Genomic DNA, 24670 nt, shown 5'->3' on the forward strand with positions numbered 1-24670 from the left:
AGTTTTACACATGTTTAATAAGGCTGTCAAATGAAAATATGAAAATAACTGTGCATTTGAAATAGATGTGTGACTTTGTTAGTTGCGTCTTGCTCTCTTATCAATGTTTCGCAGCACAACGGGGTGTTCACACAGAATCATTGTGTCTGTCTGTGCTTATTTCCCATTGTTTTTCTGTGTAAACATGCTAGATGGATCTCTTTGACCATTGCGCCTCTTCCAGCAGTGTTTTCAGCCACTTGCGCAGGAGCGCCAAGTTTTTAGATACATTGCTGCAGTGGGCACATATATAATACATGCCGTTACCGTGGTGAGGCAGAGTCTGAGTCGCAAATGCCGCTTCACAACATATTTCAAATGAATACCTCTACTACCTGGGAATATTACTACCGTACGCACAACTGTAATTAATGAAAAATACTGTGCTATCGCTGAGACTCGAGCATGAATGATGTATTTATTTTCCATTTCCCTTTTTGATTTGTAGCTAGTAGCTTCTTATCAACAAGCAAAGAAAAAAGTTTCTAGAGGAAATAGTTTTCATAAAAATTGATGTCCACATTTGTGGACAGCAGGACTAAATTGTGAAATTTTAAATAATACCAAGATATAGAAAGTCAGTTTTTTTTCATCAAACTGTTTATTATTTTTCCAGGTGTGTTGGTTATTCATGTTTTTAAGACATTACAGACGTTATATCAGAAATTAGCATAATTCTGATTCAAAGTATTGGCCAGCATCATCCAATCACTGCCAACCATGTTCAAATAAAATTATTTCTGAATCTGTATACTGATTACCATTGTCCCATGTTTGCCAAAAAAAAAACAAAGTGTTTTAAATAGTATTCAGTAGGTTGAAATTTATTTTAAATTGTGCGTTGCGTATAGTAAAGCCAAAATAAAACGTCCACGAGGTAAAGTAGTACTATGGTAGTGCCGTGGCACCTGTATAACGTCCAACACTAAGTTACCACAGAACTGTCTGTTGAAGCATTTCTTTTCTCATTTAACTTTCACTTAACATCTTTTGATTTCATAATTTTATGCACTTTAGTTTTAAATGGAATGCATTTTTTAAGTATGTTCTTTGTAACACAGTGCCTTTTGGGTTAAATTTATTCACCCTCTTGTGGACTTGAATTGTGTTCTGAGTTTTTGTTTTGTGCCATGTTACTAAGCGGTTGCGAGTGGGTGGTTATATACTTGCCAAGTCAAATGAGTCCACCCTCAAGTCTCTGTGATACTCTGATCTCTAGATATTGCACGGGTCCCTCCTTTTAACATGGCTCTTTGGGATTTTTTTTCACCCATTTTGTCACCTATTGTTTTCATTTAGCTAATAACTGAAAAGTTAATGTTAGCAAAGTAGGTGACAGCATGAACTTAGCATTTGATGATGCCCCAGACTCATGCCATTTGTCGAGCCAGAAGTTGACAGGTCGGACTGCTCAGTCAAAAGCATTAATGTTTTGAAAGCACCACAGAGCCACAATGTTTACACTCTTGAGGAAATAAACCTTTAAATGGCTTACTTAGAGTCAGGCCCACATGGAATTAGTGAGCGCAGAGAGCTGTGCAGATTTCCACAGAATCAGAAAGCTAATAATGCAAGTGCTACACATGGTGCTCACCCGGGAAACACAGGTTTAAGTTCAGCCTGCTCTTCACTATGTTTATACAACATAAAGGCAAAATCCCCAAAATAAAAAGAATATTATTATGAACAGGCTGATAAATATCTGAGAAAGTATATTTCTGATGTTTATAAGTGAGCACATAATTGACTCATCATGAAGAATAGTCTAGTTTTTAAGCCTGACCTTTGTACCAAAATCAACTCTGTCAGTGTCTGCATGCACAGAGTTAGTAGAATTATCAACTCTACACCGACTTCTCAGCAAAGATAATGAACTTTGCTTTTCAATGCCTTGATGTTTAGTAAGCAGGGAACAAGTGCAGCTGTGATTTGGAATCTAGAAGTTGATGGGTTGCTTTTGTTTGCTGTTATTGCCTTTTCATCTTATTACTGAGCTGCTCGATGGAGAATTGAAGCCCTTGTCAGCGTTTAAAAGGACAAAACTGCATTTTTGCTTTATTTAGCCTATTTATTTTTGCTGTGGCCACGTTTTTTTTTTTTCTTAACCTGTGTCTTATTGCAGCTTTGTATGTAACATGAAGTTCCTATTGAAATGTAAATAGCTTGTTAAAAATTGTCTATTTTAATAAGATTAAAACACACCTCTCCTCAAACGATTAGTCCCTGAGGCCTTGAAAAATAGAAGACGATCATCAACCTATGACACTGGGACATAAGGCCACTGCACTTTTATTGGCTCAGCATTTATCATACACTGCCGTTCAAAAGTTTGTGGTCACTTGCCTGAAATGTTTCTCATGATCTTAAAAACCTTTTGATCTGAAGGTGTATGCTTAAATGTGTGAAATTAGTTTTGTAGAGAAAAATATAATTGTGCCACCATATTAATTTATTTCATTATAAAACTAACATTTTATTTAAAAAAAAAAGTTTTTGAAATGTATGACTTGGACCGAATAATAATAAAAAAAGCAGCTAATAAGTGCCCAACATAGATGGGAACTCCTTCAATACTGTTTAAAAAGCATCCCAGGAAGTTGGTTGAGAAAATGTCAAGAGTACATGTCTGCAAATTCAAGGCAAAGGGTGACTACTTTGAAGGTGACAAAATATAACACAGTTTTGATTTATTTTGGATTTTTTTAGTCACAACACAATTCCCATATTTCCATTTCTGTTCTTCCATAGTTGTGATGACTTTACTATTAGAAAAATAATAATAATAAAGAATGACCCTAAGTGACCCTAATGTTTTGACCAGTAAAAAAAAAATCAAATCAAATCACTTTATTGTCACACAGCCATATACACAAGTGCAATGGTGTGTGAAATTCTTGGGTGCAGTTCCGATCAACATAGCAATCGTGACAGTGATGAGACATATACCAATTTACAATAAACATCAGATTTACACAACACAATTTAAACATCTGTTATACACATAATTACACTCAACAATATACAAATAATAACATACACTGTACAGTATACAGTACGCACTATATAGATACACATTATTCAATAAAAATACAAATATATAAAAAAGTATATATAGTATATATAGAATGTACAGTATTGTACTGTATTGACATTCAGGCTGTCGGTTGATAGTCAGTTGTTAAGAGAGAATATAATATAATTCATGACAGTCCGGTGTGAGATAGAGTAATAAAGTGCAGGGCTGATGTATTTTGATCGTGGGAGATCAAGAGTTCAAAAGTCTGATTGCTTGGGGGAAGAAGCTATCATGGAGTCGGCTGGTGCGGGTCCTGATGCTGCGATACCGCCTACCTGATGGTAGCAGTGAGAACAGCCCATGGCTCGGGTGGCTGGAGTCTCTGATGATTCTCCGAGCTTTTTTCACACACCGCCTTGTATATATTTCCTGGAGGGAGGGAAGCTCACCTCCGATGATGTGTCTGGCAGTTCGCACCACCCTTTGCAGTGCTTTGCGGTTGTGGGCGGTACTATTGCCATACCAGGCGGAGATGCAGCCAGTCAGGATGCTCTCTACAGTGCAGGTTTAGAACCGTGTGAAGATGTGGCGGTTCATTCCAAACTTCCTCAGCCATCTCAGGAAGAAGAGGCGCTGATGAGCCTTCTTCACAACGACTTCAGTGTGGATGGACCATGTGAGTTCCTCAGTGATGTGGACACCCAGGAACTTGAAGCTGCTGACTCTCTCCACTGGTGCTCCATTGATGGTGATAGGACTGTGTTCTCTGTCTTTCCTTCTGAAGTCCACCACAAGCTCCTTTGTCTTACTGACGTTGAGGGAGAGGTTGTGCTCCTGACACCAGTGTGTCAGAGTGTGCACCTCCTCTCTGTAGGCTGTTTCATCATTGTCAGTGATCAGACCTACCACCGTCGTATCATCAGCAAACTTAATGATGGCATTGGAGCTATGTGTTGCCACACAGTCATGTGTGTACAAGGAATACAGTAGTGGGCTGAGAACACAGCCCTGTGGGGCTCCAGTGTTGAGGGTTAGTGATGAGGAGATGTTGCTGCCTATGCTGCTTGACAGGAAGTCCAGGATCCAGCTGCACAGCGAGCTGTTTAAGCCCAGAGCCCTGAGTTTCTCATCTAGCTTGGAGGGCACTATGGTGTTGAATGCTGAACTGTAGTCTACAAACAGCATTCTCACATAAGTGTTCTTTTTTTCCAGGTGGGAGAGAGCAGTGTGTATTGTAGATGCAATAGCATCATCAGTGGAGCGGTTGTTGCGGTATGCAAACTGCAATGGGTCAAGAGAGAGAGGCAGCACAGAGCAGATGTAATCTCTGATTAGTCTCTCAAAGCATTTGCTGATGATGGGGGTCAGAGCAACAGGACGCCAGTCATTTAAGCAAGTTATTTTTGATTGCTTTGGAACAGGCACAATGGTGGATGTTTTAAAGCATGTGGGGACTACAGACAAAGAGAGGGAAAGGTTGAAAATGTCCGTAAAAACACCAGCCAGCTGGTTCGCACACGCTCTGATGACGCGGCCCGGAATGCCGCCTGGGCCCGTGGCTTTGCGGATATTCACCCGTCGGAAGGATCGGGTTACATCCGCTACAGAGACGGAGAGTGAACTAACCTCTGTAGCTTCGGCCACGAGAGCTCTCTCCATGAGGGCGGTGTTATTTCCCTCAAAACGAGCATAAAAAGTATTTAGCTTATCCGGGAGAGAGGCAGCAGTGTTCATGGTGGAGTTTTTATTCCCTTTAAAGTCCGTGATGATGTTAATTCCCTGCCACATGCTTCTAGAGTTGGTGGTGTTAAACTGTCCTTCAATCTTGCTCCTGTACTGGCTTTTTGCGGTTCTGTTTTTCGGAGGGCATAACTGGCTTGTTTATGCTCCTCCGTGTTCCCGGAATTAAAAGCGGAGGTCCGCACATTAAGTGCCACGCGAACATCGTTATTTATCCATGGTTTCTGGTTCGGATAGATCCATATTGTTCTGGTTGGAACCACGTCCTCCACGCACTTTTTGATGAAACACATTACGCTATCAGTGTAAAGCTCGATGTCGTCATCAGAGGCGGACCGGAACATCTCCCAGTCCGTGTGATCAAAACAGTCTTGTAGCGTAGAGTCTGATTGGTCCGACCAGCACTGGATCGTTCTGAGGGTGGGTGCTTCCTGTTTCAGTTTCTGCCTGTAAGCGGGCAGAAGCAGAATGGAAGAGTGGTCCGATTTGCCAAATGGTGGGCAGGGGAGGGATTTGTAGCCATCCCGGAAGGGAGAGTAGAAATGGTCCAAAACCCGGTCCCCTCGTGTGTTGAAACTAATGTGCTGGTAGTATTTTGGTGCGACTGATTTTAAACTGGCTTTATTAAAGTCCCCGGTCACAATGAATGCGGCCTCAGGGTGCGCGGTTTCCTGCTCACTTATAATCCCATACAGATCCTTGAGTGCCCGGTCTGTGTCGGCTTGTGGCGGGATGTACACGGCTGTGATAATGACCGCTGTGAATTCCCTCGGTAGCCAGGATGGTCAACACAGAAGCATGAGAAATTCCAGATCAGGAGAGCAGAAAGACTTGATAAAATGTACGTTCCTCTGATCACACCAGGATTTGTTGATCATAAAACATACTCCACCACCTCTGCTTTTACCTGAGAGGTCTTTCGCTCTGTCCGCTCGGTGCATGGAGAACCCCGCGGGTTCAATGGCTGAGTCTGGAATCTCCGCAGACATCCAAGTTTCCGTAAGGCAGATAATGCAGCAGTTCCTCGTCTCTCGTTGGAAAGAGATCCGCGCTTTTGTTATCCAGAGACTGAACATTTGCCAGTAGAATACTGGGTAGCGGGGGTCGATTTGCGCGGCGTCTTACTCTGACGAGAACACCGGCTCTGTTTCCCCTTTTCCTTTTGCGTTTCCGCGGCCGGGCAGCCCAGACAAAGGGCTCCGCTTGCATGTTTGAAAACAGCGGGTCGGCATTGAGGAATTTGAAATCCGGTTTACGGTGTGAAATTGCTGAACCAATGTCCAAAAGTGTTTGTCTGTCGTAGACAATAAGGCAGACAACATCCAAGACAAAAAACATAAGAATTGTGAACAAAACAAACAAAACACTACTATGTTGTGTCGGAGCTCGCAATGCAGCAGCCATACTCGGCGCCAGTGTATGTATATCTAATTTATTTATCATAGCATGTATCTCTAGACCTTGCAGGTCCTAAACGCCCTTTAGATTTATGAATTCTGGCAGGGTTTGAAGGTTGGAAATGATTGCCGTAGTCATTTAAGTTGAGCTTCACAACTCTCTAATTGGTGTCTTGGTAGGGGGCCTTGCTGAGATCAGGCTTTTTACACCCTTTGCTTTGCAAGCTTGCCCAAATGTGTTGAGAGTGCATTTTTTCTCAAGGCTGTTTCCTCCAGCACCCCCCACGCCCCCTCACTCTACTCGTTCGCTCTGTCTCTGTCTCTCTTACTGTTTCTTCGCTTTCTCTCTCATAGAGGCCTCACTCAGCGTTTTCTGTTCTCCTGTGAGTCTGATGTCGTTCCTCTACAGATAATCAGCTCTGATTTGTCAGAGTATTTTCAGTGGTTCAGCAGTTTGCTGCTTTAAAGCATGATCCCCATCACTTCACTGCTGCCTCTTGCAAAAACTAGGCCTATTTGTTTGTGGCAAACTTACACCAGTAATGGTTAACTTGCAGTAAACCTTTAGCAAAAATTTACAATTTGCCATCACAGCAAACAGTTCTGTGGCAAACATGTGGCAAATATCTTCCACTAATTATAACAGTTATAATAAACTTTATTTGTTTAGCACCTTTCATACATCAAGTGCCGCTCTTGTGTAGGGGCTTTATGTTTGGTCCCACTTTAAGATAAACTCATTTCTGTTGTTATTTGAGCTTTTACTTTCTATATGCTGTCAAGTAACAAAATAAATAAGTTCACCTTAAATAAAGCAGAGCCATGCCTGTAAAATAGTCCATGTGACTGCAGCAAATTGCTTCAAAAATAAAAATAAAGTTATGCTCCTAAAAAAAAATATTAATCAGGTGCATTGATTCAGAATTAATAGAGGAGGTTGCAGTCCAATTCCAAGTATTACATTGAAATTCATTGTCAACCAAGCTACTACATGTTAACTATTAATAAGCAGAAGAATTGTTTGTGTACAGTTTTTCTGAATTGCTAAAACAATAAATCCCATTCTCTGAACCAAATGCTCTGTGGCCTAAACTCATTTGTCGAATCATTCACTCTTTTGGCAAAACCTTAAACAAGTTCAGGTAATTAGACACCATTTGCAAATCTCATCCACTCTTTTTACAATACTCTAAACACATTCTCACTCACTAAAACACATTTGGCACTGTGATGCACTTGTGTTGCAAAACGGTAAACATGGGCGGCAAAAGATAAACACAACTACAACACAGTTGTCATCGTTTGACAACTAAAAATTGACTCAAAATTGTTCACACTTGCAAGGCCTGAAATTCGGCGCGGGTATTGCGCACAATTATAATCATTCCCGCAAGTCCCACGTCCATAGCACAGTGAAATTCCCGCACACTTTTATTCACTTTACAGTGCAGCTGCGAATTATTAAACCAATAGATACAGATGAACAAGTCAAATTAATAAATTTGTTTTTGTATCAAACTGTAATTCCAGAAGATGTGCAAGTAAATCCGCTCTATCTCTCCCTCTGGGACATATAGGACCCCATATATAATTTGATTTTATGCACAGAGGCGCTGCTGTTTCTCGCAGAAGAGACGCAGCCAATGTGAACGTCCAATGCCACCGCCCCGCTGACGGAGGATGTGTGAACCCGTCGTAACACTCCTGTTCATAATCAAAAGCTGGTAACATTGCAAATTGTGACGTTGGAGCGATCAATAGTTTTTATGCCTTTGATATTTTGGCACTCCATTACTAGTCATAATGAAGCACATTTGACAAGAAAGGCAGATATAGCAAAAAAGGCATTGTGTACCAGCTGCATGGTGAAGAGAGACTCTTAATCACCTCCTGTTACATCTCTCATCTCCATCCCTAGTGTTCCATCCAGGGTTGGAAATTAACGGGGGCAATTCAAAATATGATGGCAAAAAATGCACCTGCAAAGAGTTGCTGTTCCTGTTGTTTTATTAATAACATCTGATATAGGCCTAGTCCAAATACACATCGCGATGTACATTTGAATTGTCGCTAAACATTATTTGTTTTGTGCCATCTGTTGTGCAGATGTTGCAGAGTCAATGGCGGATGCTTGCGCCATAAACGCGCACAGAAGGGCACTTGCTTCTCACGCTCCACTTCAGTTCAGTGTTGTGCTCATGCACTAAATTATGTGCCTGTTCGGACCATTTATTCAAAATATACTGTCCTAGTGAGTAACACTGTTACTCCTTGTGCTACTTCCCTGCCATTGGCTCATCACACGTATCTGTCTGTTTGAAAAGCTTCCTCACCAGCTAGAAGCCAAAAGTGCGGGAGGGATGGATGCAGTGGCGTAGCCACTGACCGAGGCCCACCCAAAATATTACAGATTTTTTTTTCTTCAAATAAATACTTATAAAATAGTTAGAAAATGCATGCATACATATGCCGCCTTTCTGTTGCTAAGGAAATTTGGAGAAAAGACATTTGTGTGAACATTTGGCCCATCAATTTTTACTGAGGCCCACCCAAAAGTAATTCCCTGGCTACACCCTTGGATGGATGTTATATATTTATTAAGTTAATCAGGTCTGAGGGAACACAAAATATAATGTAACCAAATGCTACAATATAGCTTATAATAATATTAACAAAAATGATATCTGGATAAATAGCTTTGATGTGAAATAAAACATACAATAATAATTTTACATTAACCACTTTTAGTGTATGAATCAAACACTATATTGCCAAAAGTATTCGCTCATCTGCCTTTAGACACATATGAACTCAAGTGACATCCCATTCTTAATCCATAGGGTTTAATATGACGTCGGCCCACCCTTTGCAGCTATAACAGCTTCAACTCTTCTGGGAAGGCTTTCCACAAGGTTTAGGAGTGTGTTTATGGGAATTTTTGACCATTCTTCCAGAAGCGCATTTGTGAGGTCAGACACTGTTGTTGGACGAGAAGGCCTGGCTCGCAGTCTTCGCTCTAATTCATCCCAATGGTGCTCTATCGGGTTGAGGTCAGGACTCTGTGCAGGCCAGTCAAGTTCTTCCACACCAAACTCGCTCATCCATGTCTTTATGGACCTTGCTTTGTGCACTGGTGCGCAGTCATGTTGGAACAGGAAGGGGCCATCCCCAAACTGTTCCCACAAAGTTGGGAGCATGGAATTGTCCAAAATCTCTTGGTATGCTGAAGCATTCAGTGTTACTTTCACTGGAACTAAGGGGCCAAGCCCAGCTCCTGAAAAACAACCCCACACCATAATCCTCCCTCCACCAAACTTCACAGTTGGCACAATGCAGTCAGACAAGTACCGTTCTTCTGGCAACCGCCAAACCCAGACTCGTCCATCAGATTGCCAGATGGAGAAGCGTGATTCGTCACTCCAGAGAACGCGTCTCCACTGCTCTAGAGTCCAGTGGCGGTGTGCTTTACACCACTGCATCCGACGCTTTGCATTGCACTTGGTGATGTATGGCTTGGATGCAGCTGCTCGGCCATGGAAACCCATTCCATGAAGCTCTCTACGCACTGTTCTTGAGCTAATCTGAAGGCCACATGAACTTTGGAGGTCTGTAGCGATTGACTCTGCAGAAAGTTGGCGACCTCTGCGCACTATGCGCGTCAGCATCCGCTGACCCCGCTCTGTCATTTTACATGGCCTACCACTTCGTGGCTGAGTTGCTGTCATTCCCAATCGCTTCCACTTTGTTATAATACCACTGACAGTTGACTGTGGAATATTTAGTAGCGAGGAAATTTCATGACTGGACTTGTTGCACAGGTGGCATCCTATCACAGTACCACGCTGGAATTCACTGAGCTCCTGAGAGCGGTCCATTCTTTCACAAATGTTTGTAGAAGCAGTCTGCATGCCAAGGTGCTTCATTTTATACACATGTGGCCATGGAAGTGATTGGAACACCTGAATTCAATTATTTGGATGGGTGAGCGAATACTTTTGGCAGTATAGTGTATCTCTGACTAGTTTTCATTGTGAAATGTTTATTTTTGCATCGGTTTATTCAATTGGCATGGAGTTGCTACGTTTTTTTTTTTTTTTGAAAATTTACTCACCCTCCTGGCATCACAGATGACTTTCTTTCTTCTGCAGAACACAAAAGAACATGTGGGGCAGTGGTGGCTCAGCGGTTAAGGCTCTGGGTTACTGATCAAAAGGTTGGGGGTTCAAGCCCCAGCACCGCCACTGTTGGGCCCTTGAGCAAGGCCCTTGACCCTACCTGCTCCAGGGGCGCCGTATCATGGCTGACCCTGCACTCTGACCCCAGCTTAGCTGGGATATGTGAAAAAAAGAATTTCACTGTATATGTGCAAATGTATAATGTGTGATAAATAAATATAATTAAAATTAAAAAATTAAATTAAAGAAGATTTTTAGAGGAATATCTCAGCTCTGTAGGTCCTTACAATACAAGTGAATGGTGGCCAGAACTTTGTAGCTTCAAAAATCACATAAAGGAAATGTAAAAGTAATCCGTAAAACTCCAGTGTTTAAATCCATATCTTCAGAAACAATATGATAGGTGTGTGAGAAACAGAACATTATTTATGTCATTTTTTTACTTTAAATGTCAACTTTCACTTCCAGATGTGAAAGTGAAACTTAACAGGCACCACATGTGACTTTCAGATGTAAAAGTGAAATTGGAGATTTGGAGTAAAAAAAAAAAAAACCCAGCCTGATCTCACAGTGAAATCAGAAACAGTAGATCAACATTTCTTTTGTCAAAATCGGTATATGTTGACTGAAATTTCAAAACACTGCCCCCAGTGGCCAAAGCAGTAAGTGTTGTAGGGCATATGGGCACGTGTGAGCTCCATTTATGTCCAGGAGAGGTCGCCAAAAGCTAGTAGTGAAGCAAGTTGTTTTCAGCTTTACAGGACATTATACAATGAAGAGAAAAGCATATATTTATAGATTCTATCCCCCAACCCAAATCTTACCTTAACCATTAGTGGAGTAAAAAAGTAATGTTAGAAGGAAAAGTGAAACTTTCGAATCATGCTCATCATTGATTATTCAAACGTGGTTACTGCCTGGCTTTGAACCCTAGTCTCCCACACATCTGATGCAATCCGCTATCAATCGTGCTAGGTGGAAAGATAAACATTGAAACCACTGCAAACATGTCTGATAAGAATGCTGCATGTCAGCGCATCGGCATACAGTCGCCGATCCTAGGGTACTGAAACTATCGGGAACATCATGCCGACTTCACGTGTGATCATGTTGCCCCCACACCTATTATATTACTTCCGAAGATATAAATTTAAGTCATATGGATTACTTTTATGTTTCCTTTATTTGATTTTTGGAGCTACAAATGTCTGATCACTACAGAGCTGAGATATTCTTCTAAAAATCTTAATTTGTGTTCTGCAGAAGAAAGAAAGTCATACACATCAGGGATGGCATGAGGGTGAGTAAATGATGAGAGAATTGCATTTTTGAGTGAAATATTCCGTTAAGCTATTCCAAATCTGGAGAAATGCTGTCAATTCCTCCTCCATGTCGATGCATTAATTCTGTAGGCTTAGTTAATTTAATAGCTAAAATATTTTTTTCAGTAACAATGTACATATGCAATGTACAGATCATGCCATTTTTTCAAATTGAATTAATTGCTTAAATTATAACATAAAAGGATGACACAGTCATTTTATAAGGGTAGAATAGAAAAAAATTGCCCCTGTAAAGGTATAAAATGCCCCTGGAAATCAAATATTTCCCTAAAATAGAAAAGTTTATTTCTGCAGGTTCCATCTTACCTATACAGGAATTGAGAAAAGTAGCCCCCAGTGAGATTTAGGTGAGTTTGTTGCCCCTTCATATGAGCCGTGTAAGCCGTGAATTTCAGGACCTGACTTGTTTCTAATAATTTGATTAAACCAACTGTACAAAATATATGAAGCACGAAGACGTGATGCTGAGGCAGAATGAATCGATCATTGACTTTGATTTTGCAGTTGCACAACATTTCTTGAGTGTACTGTAATGTGCTTTTCATTTAGAGTGTTCTTTGTTTTTTGGGCATTTGCAGTTGGACTACTGTATTTTTACAGTATACAAGTGCTGAATATACAGATATCCAATACTGTACTACTTACAGTATACTATATATTCACTGTACTAAGTTGTGATTTCTAAAATGTGTTTACAATATATAAGAAACATTTATTTTATTTTTTTCTGTAACTACATGCCCTGGACGCTGTGTTCTTCATTTTCTGATGTAGTGTCTAATAAATGCTCTGTAGTGTTTATATGTTGACTGGTGTGTATGATCTGCCAGTATTGTATGATTTTCAGAATCAGAATCAGAATCGGCTTTATTGCCAAGTATGCTTACACATACAAGGAATTTGTCTTGGTGACAGGAGCTTCCAGTGTACAACAATACAAAAACAATACAAAAACAGCAGCAAGACATAGATAATAATAAAAAATAAAATATAAATCTAATTATACACATACGTACAGACACACACACACATACATACACACATACACATGGGTAGTCAAATCTAATACAATCTGTTATGTACAGTGCAAATGTTTTTTTTTTGTTGTTTTTTTTTTTTCAGAGGAATGAAATGGCAGAAGAGGTTGGATGTGTTGGATAAATATAAAAAAGACTAAACTGTGTATTGCATGTAGTTATTGCTCAGTGGGGTAATTTAACTGTTCATGAAATGGATAGCCTGAGGGAAAACATTGTTCCTGTGCCTGACGGTTCTGGTGCTCAGAGCTCTGAAGCGTCAGCCAGAAGGCAACAGTTCAAAAAGGTAGTGGGCAGGGTGAGTGGGGTCCAGAGTGATTTTTCCAGCCTTTTTCCTCACTCTGGAAGTGTATAGTTCTTGAAGGGGGGGCAGGGGGCAACCAATAATCCTCTCAGCAGTCCGAACTGTCCTTTGTAGTCTTCTGATGTCTGATTTCGTAACTGAACCAAACCAGACAGTTATTGAAGTACAGAGGACAGACTCAATGACTGCTGAGTAAAACTGTATCAGCAGCGCCTGTGGCAGGTTGAATTTCCTCAGCTGGCGAAGGAAGTACAACCTCTGCTGGGCCTTTTTCACAATGGAGTCAATGTGGGTCTCCCACTTCAGGTCCTGTGAGATGGTAGTGCCCAGGAACCTGAATGACTCCACTGCTGCCACAGTGCTGTTTAGAATGGTGAGGGGGGTCAGTTTTGGGGTGTTTCTCCTAAAGTCCACAATGATCTCCACCGTTTTGAGCGTGTTCAGCTCAAGGTTGTTTTGACTGCACCAGACAGCCAGCTGTTCAACCTCCCTTCTGTATGCAGACTCATCGTCATTTCAGATGAGGCCGATGACAGTGGTGTCGTCTGCAAACTTCAGGAGCTTGACAGAGGGGTCCTTGGCAATGCAGTCATTGGTGTAGAGGGAGAAGAGTAGTGGGGAGAGCACACATCCCTGGGGGGCACCAGTGCTGACTGTACAGGTGTTAGAAGTGAGTTTCCCCTGTCTCACAATCTGCTGCCTGTCCGTAAGAAAGCTGGTAATCCACTGACAGATAGACATGGGAACAGAGAGTTGGTGTAATTTATTCTGGAGTATAGCTGGGATGATGGTGTTGAAAGCTGAACTGAAGTCCACAAAAAGGATCCTTGCATATGTCCCTGGTCTGTCCAGATGTTGCAAGATATGATGCAATCCTATGTTGACTGCATCATCCACAGACCTGTTTGCTCGATAAGCAAACTGAAGGGGATCTAGAAAGTGTCCAGTGATGTTCTTCAGGTGGGCCAACACCAGTCTCATTTCATGACCACAGACGTCAGAGCGACAGGTCTGTGTCATTAAGTCCTGTGATTTTTGGTTTCTTTGGGACAGGAATAATGATTGAGCATTTGAAGCAGCATGGGACTTCACACTGCTCCAGTGATCTATTGAAGATCTGTGTGAAGATGGGGGCCAGCTGGTTAGCACAGGATCGAAGACACGCTGGTGAGACGCCATCTGGGCCTGAAGCCTTCCTCGTCTTTTGTTTCCGAAAGACACGGCTCACATCATCTTCACAGATCTTAAGTGTAGGTTGAGTAGCAGGAGGTGTTTGTGTGAAGTGAAGGTCAGTGTGGGTATGGGGTGTGAGATTGGGCCTTTCAAATCTGCAGTAGAACACATTCAGGTTGTCAGCCAGTTCTTGGTTCCCTAAAGGGTTGGGGGTAGGAGTCCTGTAATTTGTGAGTTGTTTCATGCCACTCCACATTGATGCAGGGTCGTTAGCTGCAAAAACTTGTTTTTCAGCTTCTCAGAGTATCTCCTTTTAGCCACTCTGATTTCCCTGTTCAGTGTGTTCTTGGCCTGATTGTACAATACTTTATCCCCACCCCTGTAAGCATCCTCTTTAGCCTGACGAAGCTGCCTGAGCTCTGCTGTAAACCACGGTTTGTTGTTGTTGAACTTTAAATAAGTCCTAGTAGGAATGCACATATCCTCACAGAAACTGATATATGATGTAACAGTATCTGTGTGCTCGTCCAGGTCTGTGGCTGCAGCCTCAAAAACACTCCAATCCGTGCAATCGAAGCAGGCTTGTAGTTCCCGCTCTGCTTCATTGGTCCATCTCTTTGCAGTCCTTACTACTGGCTTGGTTGATTTTAATTTCTGCCTGTAGGTTGGAAGAAGATGAATCAGACAGTGATCAGAGAGTCCCAAAGCTGCTCTAGGGACAGAGCAATATGCATCCTTTATTGTTGTGTAACAATGATCCAGTATGTTCCTGTCTCTGGTGGGGCATGTAATGTGCTGTTTGTATTTGGGCAGTTCACGTGTGAGATTTGCTTTGTTAAAATCCCCAAGAATAATAATAACTGAGTCCGGGTATTGTTGTTCCATGTCTGTGATTTGATCAGCCAGCTGTTGCAGTGCTGTGTTCAAACACACGTTTGGCGCGATATACACACTCACCAGAATAAACTAGGAAAGCTCCCACGGCGAGTAGAAAGGCTTACAGTTAATAAAGAGCGCTTCCAAATTAGGACAGCACATCCTCTTTAACGTTGTTACATCTGTACACCAACTTTCATTGATATAAAAGCATGTTCCACCACCTCTTGTTTTCCCTGTTAACTCTGTGATGCAATCCGCTCTGAACAGCTGGAAGCCCGGCAGATGTAACGCGCTGTCCAGAATGGCTTCACTTAGCCAGGTTTCTGTGAAGCACAAGGCAGCAGAGGTTGAAAAGTCCTTGTTTGTGGGGGTGAGGAGATGTAGTTCGTCCGTTTTGTTAGGAAGAGAGCGGAGATTCGCTAAGTGAATACTCGGCAGCGCTGTTCGAAATCTGCACCGACGGAGTTTGACCAGCGCACCGGTTCGTCTCCCTCGCCTGTGTCTCTTGAACAACAAAGCCGCGCCTCCAACTAAAATGTCTAGCAAAACGTCTGAATATTCAAAAACCGGGAAAAGATTGTCTGGTACATGCTGTCGAATGTTCAGGAGTTCGTCTCTGTTAAAACTGACTGGAAAAAGATTACTAAACACAGGGCAAACAAACAAAAACAACAAAAGAACTGAGGAGCTCCACACTGAGGCAGCCATCAGCGGCGCCATCATGATGATGATTTTGAGCACAGATGAAATGGTTTTGAGGCAGTTTTGATTTTACCAGAAGAGTCAGGGGTTTTGTGAATGTAGTTTGAAGATTTGGTTTTGTGTTTAAAGTTGTGAGAAAATGGGTGAAGTTTTCAAGAAATGTCTTAGCAATTGTGAAAAACTGTATTATTAATAACAAATCTGCTTATTTAATGATCATTGGAGAATTTTATCATATAACTGTTACTGTAGCCAATACTTTGTGCCATCCCAAAGAACATCCTATACAATATAACTCTCTCTGTCCTTCATTTTAATACAGTAGTAAATGTATCTGGTTTTGAACCAGTAGGCATCAATAGAGGATTGTGAAGAGACACCCACAGGCAGGTGATTTCAACAGTGTGTGTCGGTGTGATTGGCAGCTGGTGTGGTGGCAGCAAAGTATGTGAGTGGAGTGGAACGGCAACAATTTTACCTCCGCACTGAAAGCATTCTATAATCACTCCACTCCAGCTCCACTCCAGGTTGTCCAATAACCTCTCACTGATAAGAGAAACCCAGCTCTGTGTTCGCTCCATGGAAAAATTTGTGCTTAACTCCACTGTAAAGTTATTTCAGTATGCTTTTAAATGTAATAAACCTCTGTGCAGAAGATGAATTAAATGAAAAATAACCCAAGCCATGCATTAGGTGTGTAATTATTGCTTTATCTACCTATTTTATCATTCTTGTGTGACCACATATAATGTTGGGAAATGTAGTTTTGTTGCAAATGCTTATCGCTGTATAAACCAGCTAAATGAGTCTTACTTTCTGTTTTACTTTAGTTTTATCGCTTACTTTAGTTTAACTTTAGTTTTATCGCTATTCTTCATTAAAGCTACACTATGTGGCAGAAGACTGCTCATCTGCGTGGACGAATCTAATGGTTTGAGGAGTAAGCATGGTTACAGGTGATCATCTTATCAGAGCGAATGTCACTACTGACAACAAAACTCGCCCCCTCCCCTCAAAAAATAAATAAATATCAAAAGGAAGAGAAAGACGGATATCTGAATATGTCTTATGAGCATGTAAGTTGTCATGTGTATTTTGTTGATTTATGTCTTTTTTTTTAAATGTTTAGTTCCTGTTCCCTGGTCATGTGATTTCATGTTTTCCCTCCATGTTCATGTGTCATGTTTTCATTGGTTTATTGTTTAATTATCTTGTTAGAGTTCTGTTTTTCATTGGTTAACTTGTTCTCCCATGTCTTGTATTTAAGCCCTCATGTTTGCGTGCATAGTAACATTGTTTATAGTCAATTCATGTTTATAGTCAAGTCATGTTATAGTCAAGTTCATGTTTATGTTTTATGTTTCACGTTTGTAGTTAGGGTTACTGGTTATCACGTTTGTAAATAAACTGCACTTGGGTTCTCTCTACTTCATCGTCTTCTTCATCATCATTACCAACAGCAGTGTTACAGAATACTTGACCGAATAATGAACCCAGCAGTTCGGCTTCTGCGCCTATGTCAGGGGAATTGTCCTCTGGAGGACTATGTGGAGGAATTTTGCGATCTGGCCAGCCAGGTGGACTTTAATGAGGTTGCACTCAAAGACTGTTTCTGGTTTGGACTAAGTGAGCCAATCTTCATACTGATGCCAGGCGGTAAGAGTACTCTTACCCTTGCTCAGTATATCGACCTCGCCCTGCAGATTATTGGTTCCACGTTCACTGTGGGGGAGGCGGATGCCGAGCCAGAGGTCCACGACATGGCCGCCACCGAGCCAGAGGTCCACGACATGGCCGCCACCGAGCCAGAGTTTCACGTCATGTCCGCTGAGCTAGCGACATCTTTTTCCCCAAATCATCAGCCTGCTCCATGCCATGTTACAGCAGCGCCTCAGCCTGCTCCATGCCACGTCACAGCAACGCCTCAGCCTGCTCCATGCCACGTCACAGCAACGCCTCAGCCTGCTCCATGCCACATCACAACAATGCCTCAGCCTGCTCCATGCCACGTCACAGCCACACCTGAGCAGTTGGAGCTGGAGATGGTTCCCACCCTTATACCCACCCTTAGTTCTCCTGAGCAGGCAAGGGGAACTTTCGGCCCTCCGGCCTCGCCTGGACCCTCCGAGCCCTGGATTCGCCTTGGCCTGTCGGTCCCTCAGACATTGCCTCATTCCGTCGGCTCCAATGCTGTCCTTCAACCTGTCGGCTTTGCCGGGGTCCCTCGTCCCTCCGGCTCCTCCTTGGTCTGTCGGTCACCTGGCTCCACTTTGGCCCTCCGATCCTCTGGATACGCCTCGTCCCTCCGATCTGTCAGCTCCACCGGGGACCTCCTTTCCTACGGCTCCACCTTGGTCCCTCAGTCCCACCGGCTCCACCTCAGTCTTCCGATCCTCCAGCTCTGCCTTGCTCCTCCGAGCCTCCAGCACCACCTTGGTCCTCCCTGCCATCGGCTCCACCCTGGCCCTTCGAGTCTTCGGCTACTCTCCGGGCACCAAGTTCCATGGCTCCGCCCCTCAAGCCTCTCACGGCTTCGCCTTCCATGGCTCCGCCTCCTGAGCCTCTCATGGACACTGCCCCGGTCCCATACCCCTCGCCCTTTCTTGCCATGCCATGCCCCACGCCTCAAGACTCCCCCCCCCAGCTCCCTACAAAACTTTGGAACTTTGTAATGTTTTTTTTTGTGTTTGTTCTTGTGTTGGGGCGTCGGGAGCCGCCCCTTAGTGGGGGGGATATGTCTTGTGTATTTTGTTGATTCATGTCTTTTATTTTGAAATGTTTAGTTCCTGTTCCCTGGTCATGTGATTTCATGTTTTCCCTCCATGTTCATGTGTCATGTTTTCATTGGTTTATTGTTTAATTATCTTGTTAGAGTTCTGTTTTTCATTGGTTAACTTGTTTGTCTTGTTCTCCCATGTCTTGTATTTAAGCCCTCGTGTTTGCCATTGTCAAGTATTGAATGTGTATGTGCATAGTAACGTTATTTATAGTCAAGTCATGTTTATAGTCAAGTTCATGTTTATGTTTTATGTTTCACGTTTGTAGTTAGGGTTACTGGTTATCACGTTTGTAAATAAACTGTACTTAGGTTCTCTCTACTTCGTTGTCTTCATCATCATTACCAACAGCAGCGTTACATAAGTAACAAATCTTCCGCTGTTGTTTTGACTTATTGAAACAGTTGTTTTAAAAATAAATAGCTTTACAAATGTTAGGCAATGCTGATATTAGACATAACAATTGTTAGTCATATCAGATAAAGTCAAATGGTGGAAACTATTATAACTTAGACCAAGTCAAAGGCAAATAGACCAAGGTAGTAACTGGTTTAGAGATTGCTATTGTTACCAGCATAAAAGTTCAATTTTTTTCCATTGTCCGTCCTTCCTTAAAAATGAAATTGAAAGCACTGCAGTATCACAATCCATACTAAAATGTCTCATTAGAGTGGCTAACGCTATCTAACGAACTACCGCACTAAGAGAGCTACCTGGTTCACTGTCGGTCCAGTAAAGTATCTTACCTGTCCAGCAAGAAAAACTCGGTTTCAAATCCTTTAAGATCTTGGAGCTGTCGCCACCTCTGAAAAGACAATCCGATGTTGTTTTCGTGTTTTATTATGGGCTCTGTCGCTTTCCCTTTTTGCAGACTCTTCTCGGTTCGAGGTTACTTTATTTTGAAAACGGGTAATTCCCCAGAGGGTTGTCTTTTTGAATGATCCATGGTCAATGTTGCTCATTTTTTGTGGCTACAAGCTTTCAGCTTCAAACTACTACCACACATATCACCACACATATACATGCGCTGCAGTAGCTGGACCTTATTTTCTTTATTTACAAATATGACATAAAAACGCACGGACGAATGTTGGAAGTATGCAATTTCCTGCCAAAATCATCCCGACAGCTCTAAAATATAAATCATTATTATAGGCTTAACATAGTGATACGGGGTAAGGCAAAAACATGGTTTGAAGACAGATTGTTGGTGTACTTGATCATTAATGAAATTTTGTTAATTTCTGAAAACAAAAGCTAGTGTAGCTTTAACAGTACAAAAAATGCATACAAACTAAACTGCACAGTCAAAATCCTTAATTAAAACTGAATTATTACCACAATTTGTTTCTGCCATGATTCTTAAATCGACATGCCCCCAACTCGGAAAGTTGGGGCTTGAAGACAATCCAGAGTTTCCCACTTTGTAATTATGACTTTGTGGTGGTGTTCATGTGTGCTAAACTTAAATGGAGCATTAGTGGAGCACTCTTGGAGTGAGAGAAAACAACGACACTTTAAAAAAAAAATGTTCCACACTTCAGGCAAAATCATGCCGCTCAGCTTCCACTCCGCTCACATAATCTGGGTGGCAGGAAACTGCTGACCCAGTAGGTGTGTGTGAGTGTGTGTGTGTGATTACACAGCTGCTTCAATTCCATCACCTCTCACACACACACACATATCTAAACGAGGACATATCGTAGACTTCTATTGTTTTTTAATGAAGCTTATTGTAATGACTGGACATACAGACTAACCTAAGCCAACCCCTTTATTATAACCAGGGGTGTAAAGTAACAAATTACAAATACTCACGTTACTGTAATTAAGTAGTTTTTAATTTTAAGTAATTAAGTAATTGTACTTTTTTAAGTAGTTTAAAAATGGTATACTTTTACTTGAGTACATTTTAAGTGCTGTAACTGTACTTTTAATGCGCTATTTTCCCACCTTCTGTGTTCGCTACTTCCCTGTCCTGATTGTATTTTTATCTATCAACATGATTGGCTAGGGAGAGTCTCGTGAGTCCCGTCAAATCAAATCACACGTAAAAAAACTTGAATGGCAGCTGTAGATCGGGCGCCAACTGTTATGGATGTGGAGGATGCCTCAAACACATTTTCAACACCTGAACATCACGGCCGCACCTGAAAGGGCTTTTCGCAGTGAAAAAGGCCAATTGCTTGATTGTGTCATGTGAGTTTAACTTGCTCAAGCCAGACATCAGCATTAATCCTGCCTCTAATTTGAAGAAACATATCGAGGTAAATTTTATATTTCTGCTAACTGGATTCTGTGTCTATAATGTAGCCTGTAAATTAGCTATCACTGAGATTATTGGGTTGATGTGAGAGATTAAGGCAATGTTATCAATAGGGCTGGGTGATAAAACAATCTTGATGTTTATCTGAAAAAAAAAGAAAGATCGATATCGATGATAAAATTTGAGTAATTTTCTATACTTAGCCTATGTTCTACATCTAGACCAGGGGTGTTCATTACATTGATCGCGATAGCAAGAGCACCACTGGTTGGTTGATCTAGATAAAATATAAAAGATTGACTTTTTATTTCCTGACGTCTGTAGCTGCGTGCTGTTTGATTGACAGACGGCTTATGTTTGTGCGCTGTGCTTTACATGCACGTGTGCTCGGAGAGCGCTAATGCGGGTACCTGCCTAAATGGTCAAATATAATTTATAATTCCGCCAATGCCCGTCTTGGTGAGGCATTCATGTAAACGCAGTCGGTTTGGTCTAAAGTGAATGTAAACAGTGGGACAAAAAGCGTATTTGTATCAAAACGTCAGACTTGAAGTGTGCACGTAACCGAATTGAGCACTGTCTGGCCTATGTCATAAAAAGGCTATAAATCAAACAACAATAACAAGGAAACGAGAAAACAACTCACTACTTTTGGCTGAATAACTTGAGTAGCTTTAAAAGTATTAATGTAATAGAATAAAACAGTGATATTTTTTAATAATATTGTTAGTTTTTTTTAAATAATACTGACTCCTGATGTAGAGATTGTGTTAATTTGTATAATAAATTACCAGGAAATAGAGATGATAAAATATTTTATAAATATGCCTGATAGAAAAGTATCAACCTTTGTAGAGCAATACTTAAGGCAGAATATTCCACCAGTCACAAACTTCAGAATATTGTGCATCATGCATTAGAATGAGAACACAACTATTACTGGGCTTAAAAGAAACTTAGTACTCAATACTCACTACTCATGAGTACTTTTAAATTAGCTACTCTTTTACTTGAGTAGTTTTTAGGACAAGTACTTTTACTCTACTCAAACTACATTTTTAAAGAAGTAACAGTACTTTTACTTGAGTATTATTTTCCAGTACTCTTTCCACCCCTGATTATAACATTATTAATACTATTTCTGAATAAAATGTCCAATTGAGGATGTCCTTTAGGGAGGTTTTATCAGATTTAACTCCTTTCTGGGGACAATTTCAATTTCAAATCCCAAAATTATAGCTAAGTAGATATACTCAGATACAAACACACACTCCTCTCGGGGGATCATCTCTACTGTGCTGTTGTCATGATTGGATGGTCTGCAGGAAGGTAGAGCTATATTTCCTTTACTGACCTATTTTTTGTGTTACATGTGCTCAATAACAGTATATAAAGTTAATGTTCATGTTCTGTTGAAATTTGATTTACTTTCTTTATGTTTGGGACCCCAGAGACCCCAAATGATTAAAACAAAAATTAAACTATTATTTTCTCAATTTACATTCTTGTCATTTGTTCCTTTAGATCTTTAATCGAAGCAGAAAGATAAACTTATAAATGGATAGTTGCGGTCCTGTTCTCAGAGACTGTTTAATATTAATTAATATAAATATACATTTAAGTATGACACATAAATGTACATTTTTAATGAAAATGTGTCCTTAATTAAAAACTCGAGGATGTGATATTTTGTGAATATAGTCGCTCTGCTGCATGTCAGATTTAAATACTTCCTTCAGCCGTACCTGTATTCATAATATATCACAGCCTCTCCTTCATCCAATTACAAGGTGTAGACATAATAAAGTGACAAATATTCAGCTGATCATATGATCTCAAAATGGTGGTGTTCATGAATGTGTGCCCAACATCATCTGTAGATTAAAGCAGCTTTTTCTCCAAAACTGATATGACTAGGGTTTTCGTCTCATGCAAGTGTACATCACTTTAAAAATATTTTCAAAAAGACTTAACAAAGTCAACATAAATACACTTTTCAGAAATGTGACTGTTAACTATTGTAGTAACATTGCTTCTGTTCGGGGTCAATATGACCCAGTTAAAACACATTTTAGAACAATTAAATAAAACGAATCAACATAAACATCTCTCAGACCCCAAAACGTGAGGGTTAGCCTAATAAATCCATTTCTAAAGACCATTGTGGTTATTGTTACAGCATGTTACATCTTTTGTGACTATAGTAAATACTTTTTATTGTTATGCTGAAGTTGATGGTGCTTTGTTTGTGGCTGTTTTCATGTTTCCACACAAAATCACAAATGAACAGCCAGGAAAAGCAGAAGTTCAGGAATAAAGTGCCCCTGAAAATGAACTGTTTGTATTGCTTCTCATTAGTGATGCTTTCTAAGGCAAGCATCACTATTACTATTGCTCATATAGTGTAAGTGATTTTAACAAACCACTAACCATACTGTAAGTATTAATCTGAAGTGAGAAATACATCTTGTAACTCATTGCAAAAACTTTACTCTGCAATCTATTAGGGATGGACATTTTCGAATAATTTTGTAGTCGAGTACTCTAACCCACAAAAAACATGTAATCGATAACTCATAAATTAAGATGTCAGTTAAAAATATCAAGTATGACACGTAAGTTAAATTATATTTTGTTTCATTCACAAACCTTACTAAGAACTTGTTGAAAACTGCTTTTCTTTTGGGGAAAAAATTAAATATACAGTATGCATAAATAATATTAATAAAAAGTATATAAGTAAAACAAAAAATTGCACTCACCTCTAGCTTATAGATAACCAGTACTGATGGCATTAAGGTAATGCACATATATAAACTCTGAGTCTACATAAAAAGCCTATAATATTTTTATCATTTCACAAGTTTTTATTTAGAAAAACAAGTGGTAAAAGTTGACTTTTTATAAAATGCGCCCTGCCCTTGTTCAGATATTTAAAGCACACACTGGTCTGAAGCTTCCAAGTTTCTCGTACCGCTTTGCATTTCCTTTCCACCATAAAAACTGATCCTTGTCCATTGGTTTGCATGACTCCAGTGTTCCATCAGTGTTCGCTGATGATACGACGGTGGTAGGTCTGATCACTGACAATGATGAAACAGCCTACAGAGAGGAGGTGCACAACCTCTCCCTCAACGTCAGCAAGACAAAGGAGCTTGTGGTGGACTTCAGTTGAAAAGACAGAGAACACAGTCCCATCACCATCAATGGAGCACCAGTGGAGAGAGTCAGCAGCTTCAAGTTCCTCGGTGTCCACATCACTGAGGAACTCACATGGTCCGTCCACACTGAGGCTCTTGTAAAGAAGGCTCACCAGTGCCTCTTCTTCCTGAGACAGCTGAGGAAGTTTGGAATGAACCGCCACATCCTCACACGGTTCTACACCAGCACTGTAGAGAGCATCCTGACTGGCTGTATCTCCGCCTGGTACGGCAACATCACCGCCCTCAAACGCAAAACCCTGCAAAGGGTGGTGCGAACAGCCAGGCACATCATCGGAGATGAGCATCCCTCACTCCAGGAGATCTACACCAGGTGGTGTATGAGAAAAGCTTGGAGAATCATCAGAGACTCCAGACACCCTAGCCATGGGCTGTTCTCACTGCTACCATCAGGTAGGCATTATCGCAGCATCAGGACCCACACCAGCCGACTTCATGACAGCTTCTTCCCCCAAGTAATCAGACTTTTGAACTCCTGATCGCTCACAATACATATATCAGCACTGCATTTTATTAGCCTCAGACTGGACTCACATTTTATAATTCTCTTAATAACACACTGGCAACTGACTATCAATAAATTGTGTTGTGTAAATCAGAT

The 24670-nt window shown here is 41.0% G+C and overlaps 1 protein-coding gene across 1 annotated transcript in view; it reads left to right on the forward strand.

The window, feature by feature from the left end:
• The window catches only part of LOC127452182 (transcription factor MafG-like), a 64621-nt gene that overhangs the window by 30630 nt on the left and 9321 nt on the right, over positions 1-24670 (forward strand). The window lies entirely within an intron of this gene.

The sequence above is a fragment of the Myxocyprinus asiaticus genome, chromosome 14 (assembly GCF_019703515.2).
Source record: "Myxocyprinus asiaticus isolate MX2 ecotype Aquarium Trade chromosome 14, UBuf_Myxa_2, whole genome shotgun sequence".
NCBI classification, from domain to species: domain Eukaryota; kingdom Metazoa; phylum Chordata; class Actinopteri; order Cypriniformes; family Catostomidae; genus Myxocyprinus; species Myxocyprinus asiaticus.